Below are 19,916 nucleotides of genomic sequence, written 5' to 3'. Positions count from 1 at the left end.
CTTCACGCTCCAAATAATCATAAGGGTGAAAGTGGTTATGAGATGTATCGCGAAAGTGTCGGGAGAGGGCGCTGTGTTTTGATAACGCCACGGGCGTGTTTCATTCAGGAAGATGACATTTTGTGAGACGTTGATGTTGGTGAAAGCAAGATAAAACAATAGTGTTTGCAAGCAATTAAATTTCAATAACTTCTGGCAAATAAGGTTGGTCATTCATAAGAGAAATGAACGATGTCTAAATTTTGAATTGGATAAGTTTTTGCCCAGTGTCTCACATTTGAAAATATGGAACGATTTAACTGGAATAGTGATTTTCAATAGGTCTGTAATAAAAAAAAACATTTAAATGATGACGTTCATAATTTTCTCCAACAAGCGGTGTTCCAAACTATATTATTAGTGCACCAATAAATTCCGCAGAAAATGACCCTGCTGTGGATTTTTAAAATTCCCTATAGGAGATCAAACAAAAAATTAGGAGGATCTACGAAGAGTGATATTCTAACACATCTGATTCGCCAGATTCTACAAATATTTATTTTAGAATTATGTGGACAGCTTAATATGTAAAGTATAGGCGGTATAAGTTACAGTGTATCAAGTATTGCGCCAACGGCATCCGCTGTAATTTTAAACATGTTTGGTTCGCCTACGCCTTTTCCAGATGATGAAAAACGCTTTTTCATGAATGCTTTTATTGTTATTGGTAGTTATAAAAAAGGCACATCAACTAGGTCCGCGTTATAAGAATGACGAGAAACCCTTTCGGATTGCTTTCGTGCGAAATCTCAATGTCGCGGTGCGGTTTAGAGGACCACAGACAAGGCGCACAAACCCGTATTAACATGCACTTTTTCTGGACCCAACGCAAAATGTGAGTGGTACCCAATAAAATTTAAAATACTTCTGCTATTTCTCGAAAATCTTTCAAAATGAAATCAATGATGTTAAATTTTTACTCACAAAAGAGCAGCGAGCTCCGTGCACACTTTTTGACATTGATTGACCCCCTCTTTACTCGTTTAAAATTCATCTTCTACCCCTACTATTAAAAGACTCCTCATGCGCATACTGCAGCATTACATAGGTCTCGCTTTTTTTAGGTGAAATCAAAATTTCAACTCAACGTCCCGTGTTGCCTCCATTGTTGCCGCAGGCAAAGCCGAATATGTTTCAACTTGATCTGCTGCCGACAACGCATTACCGTGTCCAAATCAATGAAGCTAGCACCATGTGCATTGCACATTATCAAACAATATAGCATAATATTATATTTTAAATAATAAATTACGCGAATAAAAAATATATGACAAATGTTTATTTTACAGAAGTATACTTTGATAAAAATGAACGGAGATACACCTGAAGGATGAATTCACAATTATTTTCCATCGATGATTTATTTTACTGACATGTATTAGTATTTTTAATACACTACTTCTACATTAGCAGTCTTTACAAATTTGAGTGAAAATAGTAAGAGTTGTATTGATGAAATTTTTTTATATTTTTATGAGTAATTTATGCTTGATAAGGTCCAATATATAATTAAATATCTTGAAATTTAAAATATAAACTTAAATTAATTGGTAAATACTATTTTAATGATCATTTATTTATTCAGCTGACATGTACTTATACTCAGGAATGTAAAATGAACATTTTATATCGGCATATACCATGGTATTTGTCAATGCAAAATGTTCATAAAGATGGACATCTATGCAGAGATATAATTTGATAATGTGTTATACACCTTCAACATGGAACATCTGATTCAATGGAAAAACTTAAATACACGGGTATATTTTTATGAACACTAAAAACTAAAGATATTGAACAACGTTTGGCCAATGCCTAGAAATGTAATGCTAGCATTTAAATAGTTTCAGATATCATGAAAAAACATTGAAAATCTCTCATACACTTGGAAACGGAGTACTTTGCATTTCTTCTGAAGATTGTCGTGGAAGACAGAACAATAGCGGTAATGAAGAAGTAGTGAACTTCGAGGTAAAATTTTTATGGCTTCAAAATATATTAACCAGAAATTTCAAGCGAGTGACTAATTAATTCTCATTCTGCCTAGCGAGAAATTAGAGCACTCCAACACGCCAAGTCCACAACATCTTAATTAACTTTAAAATACTTAATTTTCAATCACATGTGTCTATTTCATTCCCACCAGAGCAATCTCTAAGGACAATGAGGAACCATCTTCCTATTTAAACCATCATGAACTCTTGGAAGCCGAGAGAGGAAATTTTATGGCATAAGAGGAGAGCTGTCAATACATACAGGATTTTCGTAGGTTTTTCATAACCCCCTTCTTTGTGGATGTTTTACTGCGTGGGATTTTACTAGGATGTTAATGTCTGGACTCCCAGCGTTTTTTCCGCAAAATTACATATCGTGCTAATTTTTTTATAGATAGGACTTTACCATTTTTTCTTTTTTTATATGGCTTTATATTTCCTCCTTATATTATTATTATTATTTATTATTAAAAATACACATGTGCTGATAGACATTGTCAGGTGACACACAAGTCCCAAATAATTGCAAAAGATAATACATAAAACTAGACTTCAAAACACAAATCTCTTTAACAAAACAAGTGAATCCCCATCCCATTTACAACCATTAAGCAGCAAGCAAATTATATTATTACTGCTGTTATGTAAACAGACGAAGATTTAACAAAAGAAGGAACCTTGTGGTCTCAATTTCGCCCAAATCAACGATTTCATCAATCTATCTATATCATATTTACGCAAAGAAGTAGACATAGCTGAAAAAGTTACATAAAATTTACCTCTCTCTAATCTCTGCTCGATATACTTTTATATCTTTCCTCGTTCGCATAAAAAATTACATAGAGAGTGCCTAAAAGTCCAAATAGTTGAACAATGTATAAACAATATAATTTCTCCATCAACTCTCAACGGTGACAGTCTATGCTGCTCACGTATAATGAATTTAATTCTTGGGTGAATATTGGTGTGTATTATAAATTGAATGGTATAACTAGAAGAAACTTTAAACTGTGTCGATCACGACCTTTTCCAAAAATAACAAAGACAATCGGTGTGCTGAGGTGATTTTTTAATATCATCAGGTATTTTATGTTTTATTGCTCTTCGTAGTGGTAATTAATGGTCACTAATATTCCTTAAACTAATAAAGATTTCTTGAGTTCTTGAGTACGTTATTTTCAATTCAATTAATAATGACCTGACTCAACAAAAATATGAACTTTCCTGCCTTTAAGCTAGTGATTGTAGAAAAATGAGAAAACTTGCCAAAAATGGTTGCCATTTCGGCAGAGCAACGAACTTTTTTCCACTTTATTTCAAGAGGATTACTCTCCCATAAAAAATTCTTGCTCATGCAGCATAGTGTAAATCTCGTACTTGGTACTCAAATAAATCGTACTCATTTGAGAAGATTCTAAAGTAATATTTACCACGCGAAGTTATCGAAACGAATAATAATATGACACTGGTACAATTATCTTTAAGGATAATCACTATTTTACTGCTATAAAAATGGCACAAAATAGATTACGATGCAGTCTTAATTTCCCAAGTCTTTGCGCTCAAGTAAACATTAAAATCTTTCAGACTTCCTCGCAGGTATTGCGTTCTCTGTGAATACGTAGCGGAATCTACAGACGCATATATACGCATTCGGAAATTCTAAGAATCATACGAGAGAGACGACTACCTTACTGAGGGAACAAGCCGTGAATTCTTTGCCGGCTCTTAAATTAACCTCGAAAATGAAGTCATGAAATTGTGCAGAACAAATCTCGTCAATGCTTGCCCAAATGTGTAAATTGTTAATATATTAACTTTTTAAGACATTCACTTAGTATTTTCTTACATTGAAATATATAAATAGTGCACGTTTATTTTCATTTCTTCTACATGGGCTTTTGAAGCAGGTTTTTAATTATTTAACATTTTTGGCAAGGATAACATATTTATTTCATTCAAAAATATTAAATATCATTTTAACAGAAAGAGCCAAATTACTTTGACTTTTGTAAGATGGCCTTTGGAGATAGAACTCCCTTTCAAATATTTATTCTTCTGCCTACATATTTCATTAAGATAGCTTTGAGTTTAAGTACGAGGGTCATCCGGAAAGTAGTACCCGTTCGTGCCGCATGAAGTGCTGACGACGCGAGTAGCCGCTGGACGAGGTCAGATAGCTTCAGTGGCTTGTCTGCCTTCTCTGAGCCAAGTTGCGTGACGCTAGCATTGCCTGTGTTGTTTCTGTGATTGTTTACAATGTTTAAAAAAATTGAGAACGCCGCCAGTTGTGAAGTGAGGGCAGTGATTAAATTCCTCAATGCAAGAAACGTTCGCCCATGTGATATTCATCGCCAATTAAAGGAGGTGTATGGAGACAATGTAATGGACGAGTCGTCTGTTCGGCGGTGGTGTCGCAACTTCAACATGGGGAGGGGGAACACACACGACGATGAGCGTTCGGAGAGACCGTCTGTCATTACAGACCAACTGGTGAGCTCAGTTGACGAATTCGTGAGGAACGATCGGCGCGTCACAATTGATGACATCTGTGAGCATTTTCCCAATGTTTCTCGAACAATTGTTCATGAAATTGTTAAACACCATCTGCATTATGCAAAAATTTGTGCAAGATGGGTCCCTCGCGTATCTCAATGAGCTGGCGGCGAAGGACTATGCAGCAGGAATACAGAAACTTGTCACACGTTATGACAAATGCCTTAATTTGCTTGGAGATTATGTTGAGAAGTAGTTTAAAGTATCCTCTTTCAAATAAAATTTTTTATGTTTGTTAATATTTACTTTTGTGTCTTTATTTCACGAACGGGTACTACTTTCCGGATGACCCTCGTAGAACGCGATGCACATAGCATTTTTATTGAAAATAAAAAAGAGCGTGAAAAATTTAAAAACTCACATTAAAACTATCACTGTCAAATCCTTATCTCTCGCTAATTTTTACCATTACACCTGTTTTGCACCTCTCGTTGCACCCTCTCCGTATTAAGTGCTTCAGGGATACAATAAAACATAAAAGTAGATAACTTTAAAAAAGTGAGCAATCTGCTCCAGTGAATACCGTGACGCTTTTGGTAAATGCATTTGCAAAACATTTAGGTCGTTAAATCCATCGATATCTCCTGCCCTTTGCCCCATAGATTTCAAAAAGAAATATTCCGAGTAATATTTTCATATCTGGACGATGCATTCGGAAAACTACACGAAGGTAGCAGGAATTGATAGTGCATTAAGGAAGGAATTGGGAGTCGGCGAAAATTCAAGCTGACATAATTAAGAAGGAGAAGGACTCATTATTACAACAGTAGTTTAACGTATATGTTGGCGTCTGGGTGAACAGGATAAAAAAGAAAAAAATAAAGGAATTAATGAAAGAAGGCCAAAATGTAGAAAAAAAGAACCTAATCGGAATGGAGATGCAAAAGCCAAGCGATTCAAGAGGGTAAAGATTGAGCCAGAATATGCCAGTTTGATATAGAGAAACAAAAAAAAACTTGTAAGAACGAATAGTGGAATTTACTAGCACGTAGAATATTTTAGAAACAGGCACACTTTTCGAGGAAAAATCTGTCCAAATAATTCTCTTGAAATACGTCAGTGGGCAGAACTAGGGAGTTAATATATTGCATCCTTCTCCAGGGATTACCTTGACAAATGAAATAGTGAAGTAGCTACTTGGATACAGTTGTACTTTTAAGTAATGGCCACAAGATGACCTTAATGGAGGTCGTCAAACATGGAAGAGGATAGAATCATATCTTCAAATGGATTATAAAAACCATTGAGCCGAAATAAAAGTTTGATTTATTAGTGCAATAACTGCAGGAGTAGCAGAAGTGAAACTAAAACACAAATATTAATGAAAATAAAGGAAAATTAGAGTAAAAAAGGGAGCAATTTTGTAAAGTGGCGTAGATTTAAGGCTGTAACCAAGAAATTAGGAGTAAAATTAGACCATCGCGTCGAGCAACAGCAAGCCGAGCGCCAGCTGAGGAGGCGCCCTCGGCAAGAGGAAGACGAAAGAAGAGTAAAATGAAAAAAAGAAAAACATAGAAACCGTGAATTTAGAAAAAAGTCGATTCAGAAAAGTAAAATAGAAAAGTTAAATATCGGAGGAGCCAATGGAAACATACTAGCAGAAGAAGTTCGGCTGAGTGCGAAAGAAATGTAAGAAAGCGTACGAGCAATATAGTTGTATGTGCATTTATCATTTGAAAGTAATACAATGTAGAATCGTTCCAAAGAAAAAACCTTTGGAAGATTGAATATTACACATGAATCAGCGGCTTATCAACAAATAGAGCTGAGGCTCAGAAATATAAGAATGCTGAAATCGACAATGGAGTGAAAACCGAAAAAAAGCCTCCTGGAGCAGAAATAATATTCAACGGAAAAAATTACTGAGGGCTCAAAGGCAAAACAATAAGAATCTCTTTTGGAAAAAACAAACATAGGCACGAAAATGGAAATTGATGATGGTCTTCCAGAAGCGGGAAATTGTAGTAACCCCATGTAAAAGAGAACCTAATGACTCTTTCATCAAAGCTGACCTCTAACTCAATTAGTTCAGCAAAGAACGAGGGACTTAAAGAAGATAATTAAGAGTGAATTTCACGGATGTGAAAATACCTGTAAATCAGCTTTCCAACAATCTTCGTTTAATTGAGCATATAATTTTGAGAATTTCATTAAAATTTTAAACAAACGGAGCAAAATGTTCATAAAAATTTTTGGCAAACAAAGCGCAGCTACAAATTTCTTATAGGTTTCAGATAATATTTTAATTGACAAAGGATAGAGATAGGGGCAACATTGAACACTTTACAATATTGTCTATTTTTCGAGGGCAATATGGATTTCTAGGAAAAATCTATAAAAGTTCATGTATAAATCTCTTCGGATGTACCTTTCCATGTATTTGGAAATCAGTTCCTTAAAAATTGATAATAAATAATTTATATCCTCCAAAGAACAATACGCAACGGACACATGGTGAAGTTACCAGTGGCCATTCGTAAGTCAGCATTTTTAAGTGCAATGAGAATGCAAATTCAAATAAATAATATTAAAATACGTGTATTATGATTCTGGTTCATCTATAAAACCATCTATTGACAACGTTCATAGAGTTAAAATCGTACCTTTATCCCTAATTTTGTGACAAAAATTAAAAACAAAAGGAAATTTTACCAGGAATATTACATTTTATTTGGATAAATAAATTTTTAAATGGAATAAAGTGTTTCTTTCAACACACAGTACTTCTATCGGATCCATCTTCTACACCCCTAAGTCTGCTTTTGATTCATGCATAACATTATTGAAATATGTTTTGCAAAGGTAAAAAAATATTATCCTATTCAAATTTAAAAGAATTCTAACCTTGAATTTAAAATCGATTTTCAAACTTCAATGAATTTCATATCCTGCGATAATATTGGCCATGTAGTGTTATCACAATCATGTAGGGTTTAAGACATTACCGCGAAAGGTGAGAAAAGTCCCGGAGAAAGACTATGTCACATGTGGCAATTTTGAAGGTGATGCCTTTTCATCACCTGTTATGAAACACATACGGCTTCGCAGAATCCTCCCTCGAGCGCTCTCGCAGCGGGGTAGAGCCTTATTCTGCTTGCCTCAGCCTGCACTGCCGGTGCGATCTCTGAAATTGACCACGGACTAGTTGTAGAACCCTCTTCGCACTTGAATGATTTTGACATCTTCCTCGAAGGACATCCGATGATATAGGACTTTATTTTTTCCGGTATAAGAAAGTTTGTAAGTAAGAATAAGAGACGTAGAGAAGGGAAAGGGATCTTTAGGGAGAAAGATGGATGGAAAGAGAGAGAAAGGGTGGCTGGGAGAAAAAGGGAGAAAGAGAGGAAAAGATAAGTGCAACGGTGTAAAAGGGGGCGTGACAGTCCGATTGCGAAGGGATGGCCGCACTTTTCGCAGCTACTCGAATGTCCAGAGAGATCACAGGCCTGTGCGAATGTGGGTGAGTGTGGCTCCGTGTGTTTGTGATTCCGCAACTACGGTGGTAGGAAACATTAATCAAACGGACGAAGTGAGAAGTGGGACAGGATCCTGAGTGAGAAAAATCAAGGGCCAGGGCACGAAAATACGAAGCGCGGAATAAGTCGGAAGGAAACAATGGGCGGATCACTCTGAGTTCCGTTTGCTTTTATTTTCACACACCTTTGCTGGAATCAGGTCGACGCTGTTGTTATTCTTTCCCGCGGAGTTGGTGTCGACAAATTGAAAAACTGTTTACTTTAAAAAAAAATTACATCGCGCCTCGCTCCTAATGTTTATAGAACACGTAAATGAAAACTTGATTAACGAATATATTATTAGCCTTCAGCGTCCTTGCGACTGTTTTCTGGGTATTGATAAATCCAAGAATGCCACGATTTAGCAATTCTGGGAAAATTTATTTTGCTTAATTATACCAGCAAAAGGGAAAAAACATGGTCTTGTAACTTAGGCCACGCATTGATTAAAAGAACTTTATTACTTTTATTTTTACGTCAATAGCATTGGTTCTCAACCTTTTTCGCTCCATACTACCCTTTCACAATGGTTCAGAATATCACTCCTCCTTCCCCAGGGTAATACGTAGTCTGACTCAAAAGGTGAGTCCTAAATAATACGCAAACGTCAATTGTAATTTAAGACGTAGCATGAATCTCATCAAATTTCGGGGAATATTTTAAAAGCAAACTACTATTTCAAAGATTTTAAGCAATCTACAGAACTTCACACTTCCTGAGCGTTGACCTCAATCCCCCTTTGAGACCTTATAAGTCCCGCAACGGAAGAAATGACTACTTACTGATAACTCTCGATCCATAAGAACGTAAAATGTTGTTTTGATACAAGAATATTACTTTATATTACCTCTAAATATTATAGAGTTGCCAATAGCACGCGGTTTCCATATTACGCGATGCTTACTCCTTCCCTGATGGGCCATTATATTTAGAAGCAATTTTAAATTAATCATTTTAATCTTCTATCCAATGCAAATATTTCGATAGTCTCTTGATCATTAATTATACTAGTTTTTTATATTAGGAATAAATAACTCTTTATCCTTTTCCGCACATATTTTTATTTATCACAGCTAGTAATACGTCGTAAAGTTAACTTCCGTGGCGTTACAACTTTATCACCAATAGTCATTAACCATCAATTATTTACACTAAGTGACAACAGCGTGTGCTCAATTTAATTATTTAAAGCTTTCGTTTTTTCATAGTTTGGCACTAATAAAACTAATTTTAAAAGCTTTTCGGCGCTCAATTCCACGATTAACTATCATATTAAAAACGATTTAAAAACCTTCTAAAATAATGTCCGGATTTTAACCTCATTAATTTTACATTCTATTTCAATTGATGTATTCAACAATGTCTAATCCCTCTCTTCTAATCACCATGTATTAATACACAAATACATTTTTTTCAGTTGACCAAATACTGCGAATCCATTGAGGGTCAGTACTTACTCTATACTTTGTAACCTATTTTACTCCCAACTCATGCTCCTCCACGTTGAAAAAATATCCATAAAACTTCCACTGCGGAAAATCATAGTTCGGAAAATAACTGCCGCGATTGCGTTGAAAATCGATTCAACATTTAATCCATCCCGCTTGCCTCCATAGCTATCAACGCGCACTAATTGATCATGGTTGGGGACTTCAGTGCGATGGGAATGGGATGGCGAATACTAATCTCTGGGAGAGGAGGGACGCCACGGGGGCTCACGCTTTACCGACACCCACACATCTGGACCAAGAGATGTGTCTCCTTCCGAAAGAGGATGGAAACTCTGGACGCGTATTGGGCTGTTTTTTCACTTAGAAAGAGGAGAGAGATAGAGATACTGCTGGTCCTTCCCAGAATCAACCATTAATCCCCTTGAGCAGGAGGGGCGTTCGTTCCATCTTAACTCTCACCTTCTCCCTGCCCTAGGAAAAGAGTGGGAGAGGAGAATGCGGAGCGGGCTTTCCTTTGGTTAGCTAGGGAGGTGAAAAGAGTAGCAGAGTAGCGCTGGAGGGCGGATTTTATTTTATCTCTCGCATGGGGGCTTCGGAGAAAGAGAGGATGTTGGTGGCTGGAGAGGATATTTTGTCCGGGAATACAATGGGCGAATGGGGGAGTGAGGAAGGGGAGAGGAGATGGGAGTGGGAAAGGGGAGGAACGCACCTGGATCCGTTGAAGTGGCCCACGCTCACGAGGCGATACACCTGGATCTCGATCCGTTGGTTGCGATCGGCGAGGAGCAAATACCAGCAGGATCCGGGCCCCACGAGAGACGGGGACTTGATCTGGCCGAAGGTCTTCCCTGAGCGGGACTTCAGAACCCTCGAGTCCACTGTGACGTTACACACTGAAAAGAAAAAGCAACGGAGTAAACGTAAATTAGAGTTGGGTAACGTAATGCACAATTGTTATTCAGTAGAATAAACGAATATTTAATGGAAATCAAGCCTTGGAACCGCCTTTTATGACCAATTTATTTAACCCTGAAATCACGTTCCGTAAAATAATCCTACAATGCAGAGCTTTGGATTGAATTTAAGTCTGGGCTTTAATTTTATTTTTATCTCTGAAAATAGAAGGATTATATATATATATATATATAAATATATATATATATATATATATATATATATATATATATATATATATATATATATATAAATATATATATATATATATATATATATATATATATATATATATATATATTTATTTATTTATTTAAAATTCCAAAGAAACTGCGGGAGATGCCGCAACAGTAACTTTTAACGGAGTCATCCGCTAATGTGCATTTTAATGCAACAATTTCAGAGCGTAAAAATCATTCGCCTTGACTGGGACTCGAACCCAGATCCCTCAATATCCGGTCGAGTGCTTTAGCCACTTAAGCTACCGAGGCGTCCTCTTAAACTCTGAAATTTTGGGGCTTTTAAAGGAACTAGATGTTATGACGAAATACCGTACATACAATGTCACATGCATTCGTAGTCGTGCGCGAGGCGCCACTGTCCACGAGGTTAAAAGCCAACTTTAAACACGTATGGTGTTTTCCCTTTGACAAATTCCAAAGAAACTGCGGGAGATGCCGCAACAGTAACTTTTAACGGAGTCATCCGCTAATGTGCATTTTAATGCAACAATTTCAGAGCGTAAAAATCATTCGCCTTGACTGGGACTCGAACCCAGATCCCTCAATATCCGGTCGAGTGCTTTAGCCACTTAAGCTACCGAGGCGTCCTCTTAAACTCTGAAATTTTGGGGCTTTTAAAGGAACTAGTTGTTATGACGAAATACCGTACATACAATGTCACATGCATTCGTAGTCGTGCGCGAGGCGCCACTGTCCACGAGGTTAAAAGCCAACTTTAAACACGTATGGTGTTTTCCCTTTGACAAATTCCAAAGAAACTGCGGGAGATGCCGCAACAGTAACTTTTAACGGAGTCATCCGCTAATGTGCATTTTAATGCAACAATTTCAGAGCGTAAAAATCATTCGCCTTGACTGGGACTCGAACCCAGATCCCTCAATATCCGGTCGAGTGCTTTAGCCACTTAAGCTACCGAGGCGTCCTCTTAAACTCTGAAATTTTGGGGCTTTTAAAGGAACTAGATGTTATGACGAAATACCGTACATACAATGTCACATGCATTCGTAGTCGTGCGCGAGGCGCCACTGTCCACGAGGTTAAAAGCCAACTTTAAACACGTATGGTGTTTTCCCTTTGACAAATTCCAAAGAAACTGCGGGAGATGCCGCAACAGTAACTTTTAACGGAGTCATCCGCTAATGTGCATTTTAATGCAACAATTTCAGAGCGTAAAAATCATTCGCCTTGACTGGGACTCGAACCCAGATCCCTCAATATCCGGTCGAGTGCTTTAGCCACTTAAGCTACCGAGGCGTCCTCTTAAACTCTGAAATTTTGGGGCTTTTAAAGGAACTAGATGTTATGACGAAATACCGTACATACAATGTCACATGCATTCGTAGTCGTGCGCGAGGCGCCACTGTCCACGAGGTTAAAAGCCAACTTTAAACACGTATGGTGTTTTCCCTTTGACAAATTTCAAAGAAACTGCGGGAGATGCCGCAACAGTAACTTTTAACGGAGTCATCCGCTAATGTGCATTTTAATGCAACAATTTCAGAGCGTAAAAATCATTCGCCTTGACTGGGACTCGAACCCAGATCCCTCAATATCCGGTCGAGTGCTTTAGCCACTTAAGCTACCGAGGCGTCCTCTTAAACTCTGAAATTTTGGGGCTTTTAAAGGAACTAGATGTTATAGTCATAACATCTAGTTCCTTTAAAAGCCCCAAAATTTCAGAGTTTAAGAGGACGCCTCGGTAGCTTAAGTGGCTAAAGCACTCGACCGGATATTGAGGGATCTGGGTTCGAGTCCCAGTCAAGGCGAATGATTTTTACGCTCTGAAATTGTTGCATTTATTTATTTATTTATTTAGTGCATATCGGTGTAATGATTGTAAATGAGATATAATGAGAGTCATACATGAGTTAGATCGCAAATTTTGAAAAGGGTCTCGAATGAAGAAAATAACTATTTGTCAACATGTATATTTTGCATTCAACTTTCTAAAGCATACTTCAATTAATTCTCTTCTCAACCATCGGTGTGACTATATGCTAACTAATTCGACATATCTTCATCGTTATTACAGGTTGGAGTTTTTCAAACGATCAAAGAAATATTATCCATTTAAAATTAAAATTTTTTATGAGAACAATAGAACATGCTAAATAAAAAAATGGCAACAAATTTAATTGCCTAAATGATAGCCTTTGCATCGTTTCATTTACTAAAACTATCACAATTGTATCATTGATATTATTGGTTTAATACTTTTCAGGACAGCGTACTAATGCCGTACCACCTGAGAAGAGGTGAAGAAGGATTGCATTCGTTTAAAGTCTTTAATTTTGCTCCAGGGTTTCGACACTATCTTGTCTGCTTCTTCGTGTGCTGGGGTATTTATCATGAAAGGCGATCTTAAGATATGTCATGACTCACACCTCTCGCATTACTCAGGTAATTCGAAGTTCGCAAAGAAAATAAGGCTAAAAATGGTAAATGTAGGGCCAGGGTTAGAGTGGAAAGTGAGCGTGGATAATAAATTAGCTTTCAGAATAATTTATCTGTAGCGAATCAACTAAGGAATAAAATTTTTGACTGAATACATAACCAGATAGGCGCAATGTAAACGAAATCAAGGCAAAAGTTAAGAAAGCAAATTCCATATGAGTTTGAGGAAATATGAAGGACTTTCAAAAATTCATACCTCTAATACACCTTTTTTTTCCCAAAAACAGAGCATTTTTGTAATATTTTTGAACTCCATTGAGTTTGGGGACGGATTTTTTTAGCATGAGTTTGAATATAAAAAATGATCGAGAGTAATATATTAACCAGATTAACTAATTGGCAGCAGTTATTAAACAAACACTCCGATAAAGTTCCTATAAAACCACATCAACAGCATTACTTTCTGCAAAGATAAATACACCGAAATAAGGTAAAATGATTTTTATCAGTTCAGGATTTGAAGTTGCATTTTTTGTCATTTTTAGTATTCCTTCCCAAATATTTAGCTTAATGAATCGGAAAATTTTGTCTATAATAACAATAATATTACCGTAAATTTACTCTGAAATATGTTTCACGTGCAAACGCAGAATCGTTCCGGTACATCTCAAATAGCTGATACAAGGGTTAAAGTTCTGTTCATGTAATCTCAGCAGTAATTTTAACTCTAATGGAAACAAGTTCTGATTTTGGACTGCTGTTTATTCGTGATAAGAGTGATAAGGCCCTGTAACTTCTGCGGGTATTAATTTTCAGTTCTGGGAGTTCGAAGTTAAAGCTTTTGACTGCGTAACATTTCAGAAATGTGACAAAATATTGGGTTCACAGCTAGGTTGGCTGGTCAGCTTTAGTACTGGTAGAATATTACGGATATATTGGGAGAGTATTTTTATGGCTTAGAATAGAAAAATATGAGAAAGTTTTTTTTTACAAGTTCCTTTGGCATATTTTTCAAAATTGTTGGCATAATTAAAAATTAAGGCAGAATTTTTCGCTTTGTTATCAAGGTGAAAAACACACCAGCGTTTTTTCAAAAAGTCGTGGGTTCAATTCACACTTTGGAAAGGCTCTTTCCTGATTTATGGTAGGATGACCACTTGGAGACTCTTTCCAAGAGTGGTTAACAGATGCCAACAGACCACTAGATAATCAAAAAATTCATGAAAACTCTCCTTATCCTTCAGAAATTAAAGCTGTATTAACCGCCACAAAATGTTCCGTATTTTTTTATGTGGAGCAATTACGAAATTAAGGAAATTTTTCCAGCATCATTCAGTCTTCCTGAGAGAAGTGTTTGGTTCAGTTGACTCAAAATATTTGCTACCTCTGGTAATTGTAAACCAAAAACCCAATGACTTTTCTATAAAACGTCAATAAAGGGATTTAGTCGAGCGTAATTTAACAGGTAATTTTCAAAAAAATACTAGTGGCATGCTTAGCATGGTTTCAATATATGCTCTGATATTTTTTAGGTGTCATAGGTGAACGTTTCTATTATTCTCAGATTTATTATTTTCGGAAATGCTACCTTGGAAAGCAATTATTCGTGTTCATATTTTTGAATTACATTTTATACTAAACGTTATTTTTTGCAGTTTTTTAGCTTGAAGGTTATCTAGGGAATAAAATTCAATGTTGTTCTTATAAAAGACTGTAACATCGTGGCATGAGAATTTACGAAAATAAATTTAATCCTTGTCGGTCGTCTTTTAAGAGGGGTTAAATTATCATTGACCTCCGATTCCGTATATTGTCATGTATTTTACATTATATGGGAGGTATTGTATTACTGTAACAGCAATGGATATTATTTTGAGGAGGATCAAGTAATGTATGGGTAATTATGATTAATTATTGCATTTTTATCAGAGATTTTTCAGGAGATTTTGATACTTTTTGAGCGATAACCCGTTGTATGTTAAATACATTGTTACTTCAAAAAATGCTTTATTATCCCAGACCAGCAACAAATCGCAGTTAAATAGGCACAGAAATTGTTCCGATTGTTTGACTTGTGACAATACTACTCCTAATATAGCGCATCAAGCTAGCAAAGAAGGCCATTCTGGTACGCTGCCTCCAGTGTCTGTTAAATAAATGACGTATAAACTGCGCAGAGGTGCTGCTTGATCGCATAACAGATACTATATATTGTGGCCAAAGATTGAATTACGGCCAATGAGGGGATTCCTCCAAACAACTTAACGGTCGGATAAGCAAAATATCTAGATACCCTTCATACCAGCGGTTGTCAAAATTTCGAGGGAGATGATGAGCTGCCGGTACGTAAACACACGAAGGGTTGGTCGGTCCAAGAAAGAAAGTGGTCTAACTATCAAGGTCTACCCTGGTAATAAACCTAATAACCCAGTGACCCCTTCTTCATTAATCGTCTAATTCCGCGGATCCTGCTGAGTCATAACGTGGTTTTGTTGGGCGTTTAAGTGGATAACTCTGGAACTAAGATCAGAGAACAAGATTATTAATATGTACTCTTTAGTGCCGTGTTGTCAATGGACGCAAAAAAGCTTCTGTAGCGGTACCAATAATAGAAGAGCGAAGATTAAATTGTTTTTTTCATGCAGTTGAGAGATGTAACTACTCAGTCACATGTAAATAATTGATATGGTTTGAAGCTATCAACGAAATTATAATTTGGTACATAACTGCTTGAATAACCTTTAGCAATTTTCCAATTGTCGAGTAAATATTTCGATTGAATTCTTGGAAAATGCTATTAAAAATGCCTACAGCTGCATGGGAAGTGATTTAATCAGTATTTAGAAAATTTCAGTACTTCAAGCTTCAATAAAATCAAATATTTCAAGGAAATCAATATATTTCAAGCTTTAATAAAATTTATCGTTAATATATGGATAATCATTTGATTCTATCTCAACTATTTCCACGCAAATTTTAACATCACCTTTGATGCAATTGTTAAACGACGGTCAAGGGTGTTATTAATTAACGGAATAACATTTAGGCTTTATTATAAAACTAATTCCAATTGTCACATACTTTTCAACATGTGTGCGATGAACATCATTGGAAACTTCACCGTAGAATAAGTTCTTTTCAATATTAATCTTTTGCTTAAAAAAGAAATGTATGTTATGTTAAACGCAAACAGCAATTCAGCATTATTTGAGGGCCCTATTCTTCAGTACTATGATGATTACTTGAAAACCTGGATACAGATATTAATCTCGGTAGCCAGATGTGCAAAAACTATTTTAAGCATATTTTTTCACAACAGATACCACGTAATTAAAAAAAAACAAAGACCAAATTGTGCGGATGAAAAATTGAGGAGATCCCAGCCTCAAATCAAATGATATCCACTAAACATGAATAATGTCAGGAGATGACATTCCGCTGACTTCCATCTGAAAGGTGGTGTCATGTCCGTGGTAAAATATGCTCGCCGAGCGGTTATGTGATGGGACTGCAAATTTACGTCTTAAAACTCACCGCGTCCTATATCTTAGACTAAGACTTATGATATGGCAGGCCAATATAGTATGAACTGCTCCGATTCCCGAAATCAAATAGCATGAGAACAGTAGCTGGTACTTTGAAACATATATTATTCCGTGAATAACATATGTAGAATGTCCTTCAGCGAAAGAAGTAATTATAATTATATAAATGTTATAATTTAAAATCTCTTATAATTTTATCATATCATTAACCAAATTTCCCCGCTGTGTTGCATTGACTAAGTTTTTGCTGTATCTCACAAGCAAATTTTACGAGACATAGCTCGTATAACACTGGTGAAAAACCACAGAGGAATAATTCTGCACTACTACAGAATAAAATTCAAAACTAATACCACGCCGGTTTCTGATAGCCCTATATTTCTGCTTTTATTGATTGAATGCGAAGCCTTTATCTAAAATATTCTGAAAATATTACAAAAATACAGTTATGAATCTAAACATATAGGTATGGTATTAAAGTTTATTTCCAGCATTGTTATGCTTTTCTCAGAAGTTGAGCATTATTTTTGAACACAACATAAAATACATTACACATTATAATGAGGAATAGGCATATATTACAAGTACTAATTCAGATCCGTGATGCCTAACCGCGAATAGGGGAACCAGGAAAAAATATGATGAGGAAAATCCATTTTCCAATACTAATATCCTTTTAATTCCAATGAGGAATGGTAAATGTCATTTGAGTGATTCACTTAGCTCATATCCTTTCGTCATGATTTTCAATCCTATTGATCTGTCATTATTATTAGGAATACCTACACGTACACTTCAACGAGTAAGTGTGGTTGAAACGGATATATTGAAATAAAACCAATTTTTGTTTGGAAGGCGATATAAGGTAGGATATAGATAGGGGATTAGATGGGGTGAGTGAAATAGATATTAAACGGCTTTTAAACGAGCAAGGGTTTTCGGTGGGGTTTGAGGGTAAGGCTGAGGATGGGAGTGATGCTTGGGGTGCGGTTTCATCGATTTCAGGAACCCTTAGGGCAAATGAGGGACAAGGAGGGAGAGAGAGAAATGATAAAAGGATGGAGACGTTCCTAAAAGGAGTCGGCGGAATAGAGAGGCTGGTTGCCTGAGAGGAATCGACAGACGATATATGCACGTACCATCAGAGAGTATGTAACAATGGAGTAGGTAAGTGTAAGCTCTTTGGGACTGAGAAACGAAGAATACCAATTGTATATTATCTTCGCTGGAATCTAAATATTTGTGCAATGGATAAAGTTTTCATCATTTGCTTTTATGTTTGGTCAATAAATTAATGTATATTAGTGAAAACAGTTTTTCCCTTGAAATGAGCAACGCGTGGCAATTATTTTACCAGAGATAACTTTATTTTGTCACTTCTCTCCTTTTTTAAAAAATCACGTTGTAACCATTTATTCGCTATTTACGGTTCAGCCGATAACATTAGAGTTTTGCTTTCGGTAGCGAAGCACCTTTGTAGAAAGTTTCCAAGGATAAATGAATAGAATTGTGCATTTTCCCGTCTACTAAGTACTGTTAGTTGATTTTAAAGCCGGCTTTTAACAATCATATTTTCTTATAAAACTGCCAATTTTTTGAAATAAAGTGACGTTTTTTTATAAAGGTACGAAATACAAAACTGGGTAAAATGTGCGGTTAATGTGGCAACTAATCTCAGTTTAAACATTAATGAAATTATTTTATGTCAACATATTTTTTTGTTTTTAAACGAAAACATTTCTTCTAAATTACGTTACCAAGGATAAGTTACTTCCCTTAACAACGGCATTCAAACAAAATGTAAAAATAGATGTAACAATTTCTGGGAACAAGATTCTCAACTGGTAGTACACATTAAATGAGAAAACAAACATTATTTCTTGTGAGAGACAATCACTTTAAGATATTAAATAATTTTTATCAAAAAATATGATCATATACCATTTAATTTTGAAACAATATTTCGGACGCATTTTGAGACATACGAGGGTCATCCGGAAAGTAGTACCCGTTCGTGCCGCATGAAGTGCTGACGACGCGAGTAGCCGCTGGACGAGGTCAGATAGCTTCAGTGGCTTGTCTGCCTTCTCTGAGCCAAGTTGCGTGACGCTAGCATTGCCTGTGTTGTTTCTGTGATTGTTTACAATGTTTAAAAAAATTGAGAACGCCGCCAGTTGTGAAGTGAGGGCAGTGAGTAAATTCCTCAATGCAAGAAACGTTCGCCCATGTGATATTCATCGCCAATTAAAGGAGGTGTATGGAGACAATGTAATGGACGAGTCGTCTGTTCGGCGGTGGTGTCGCAACTTCAACATGGGGAGGGGGAACACACACGACGATGAGCGTTCGGAGAGACCGTCTGTCATTACAGACCAACTGGTGAGCTCAGTTGACGAATTCGTGAGGAACGATCGGCGCGTCACAATTGATGACATCTGTGAGCATTTTCCCAATGTTTCTCGAACAATTGTTCATGAAATTGTTAAACACCATCTGCATTATGCAAAAATTTGTGCAAGATGGGTCCCTCGCGTATCTCAATGAGCTGGCGGCGAAGGACTATGCAGCAGGAATACAGAAACTTGTCACACGTTATGACAAATGCCTTAATTTGCTTGGAGATTATGTTGAGAAGTAGTTTAAAGTATCCTCTTTCAAATAAAATTTTTTATGTTTGTTAATATTTACTTTTGTGTCTTTATTTCACGAACGGGTACTACTTTCCGGATGACCCTCGTATTACTAGTAGTTTTAAGCCAGTCCATCACAGCTGTATGAATCTTGTGAGTGTGGACTTTCTCTTTCTTGGAGTGTGGAAGTTTCTCGTCGAGAAACAAATAAAATCGCTTTCTTGCATTTTATGTCGATGTTATTTTTTAAAAATCGCGGCATTCAAATTGCAAACATACCTGCAATGGTTTCTTTCGCCGATGAATAACCCCGATCCTAGACCGTTAAAGTACAGAGGGCACTTTGGTTTCTGGTAGGACGGTTACAGGCGCTGCTTTGAATGGGCGGGGAAGAGCATGGGCATACATTATTCGCTAAGGGGTCACGGTGAAGGACCTTTTGTTGCGATATCGACGGGAGTGCGCTCCTCGGGAGTGGAAAAAAATGGAGGGGTTTCGGGAGCACCTGCTTTTGCCGACGCCATTTTTCTTGTCCTGACATTACGACGGGATCGCTTTCGCCGCGGCACTTGCGTCCCTCCGGCCGTATACTA

The sequence above is a fragment of the Hetaerina americana genome, unplaced genomic scaffold, assembly GCF_022747635.1.
Source record: "Hetaerina americana unplaced genomic scaffold, ioHetAmer1.1.p SCAF_10, whole genome shotgun sequence".
Classification (NCBI taxonomy): domain Eukaryota; kingdom Metazoa; phylum Arthropoda; class Insecta; order Odonata; family Calopterygidae; genus Hetaerina; species Hetaerina americana.
Note: the sequence above shows the minus strand (reverse complement) of the source record.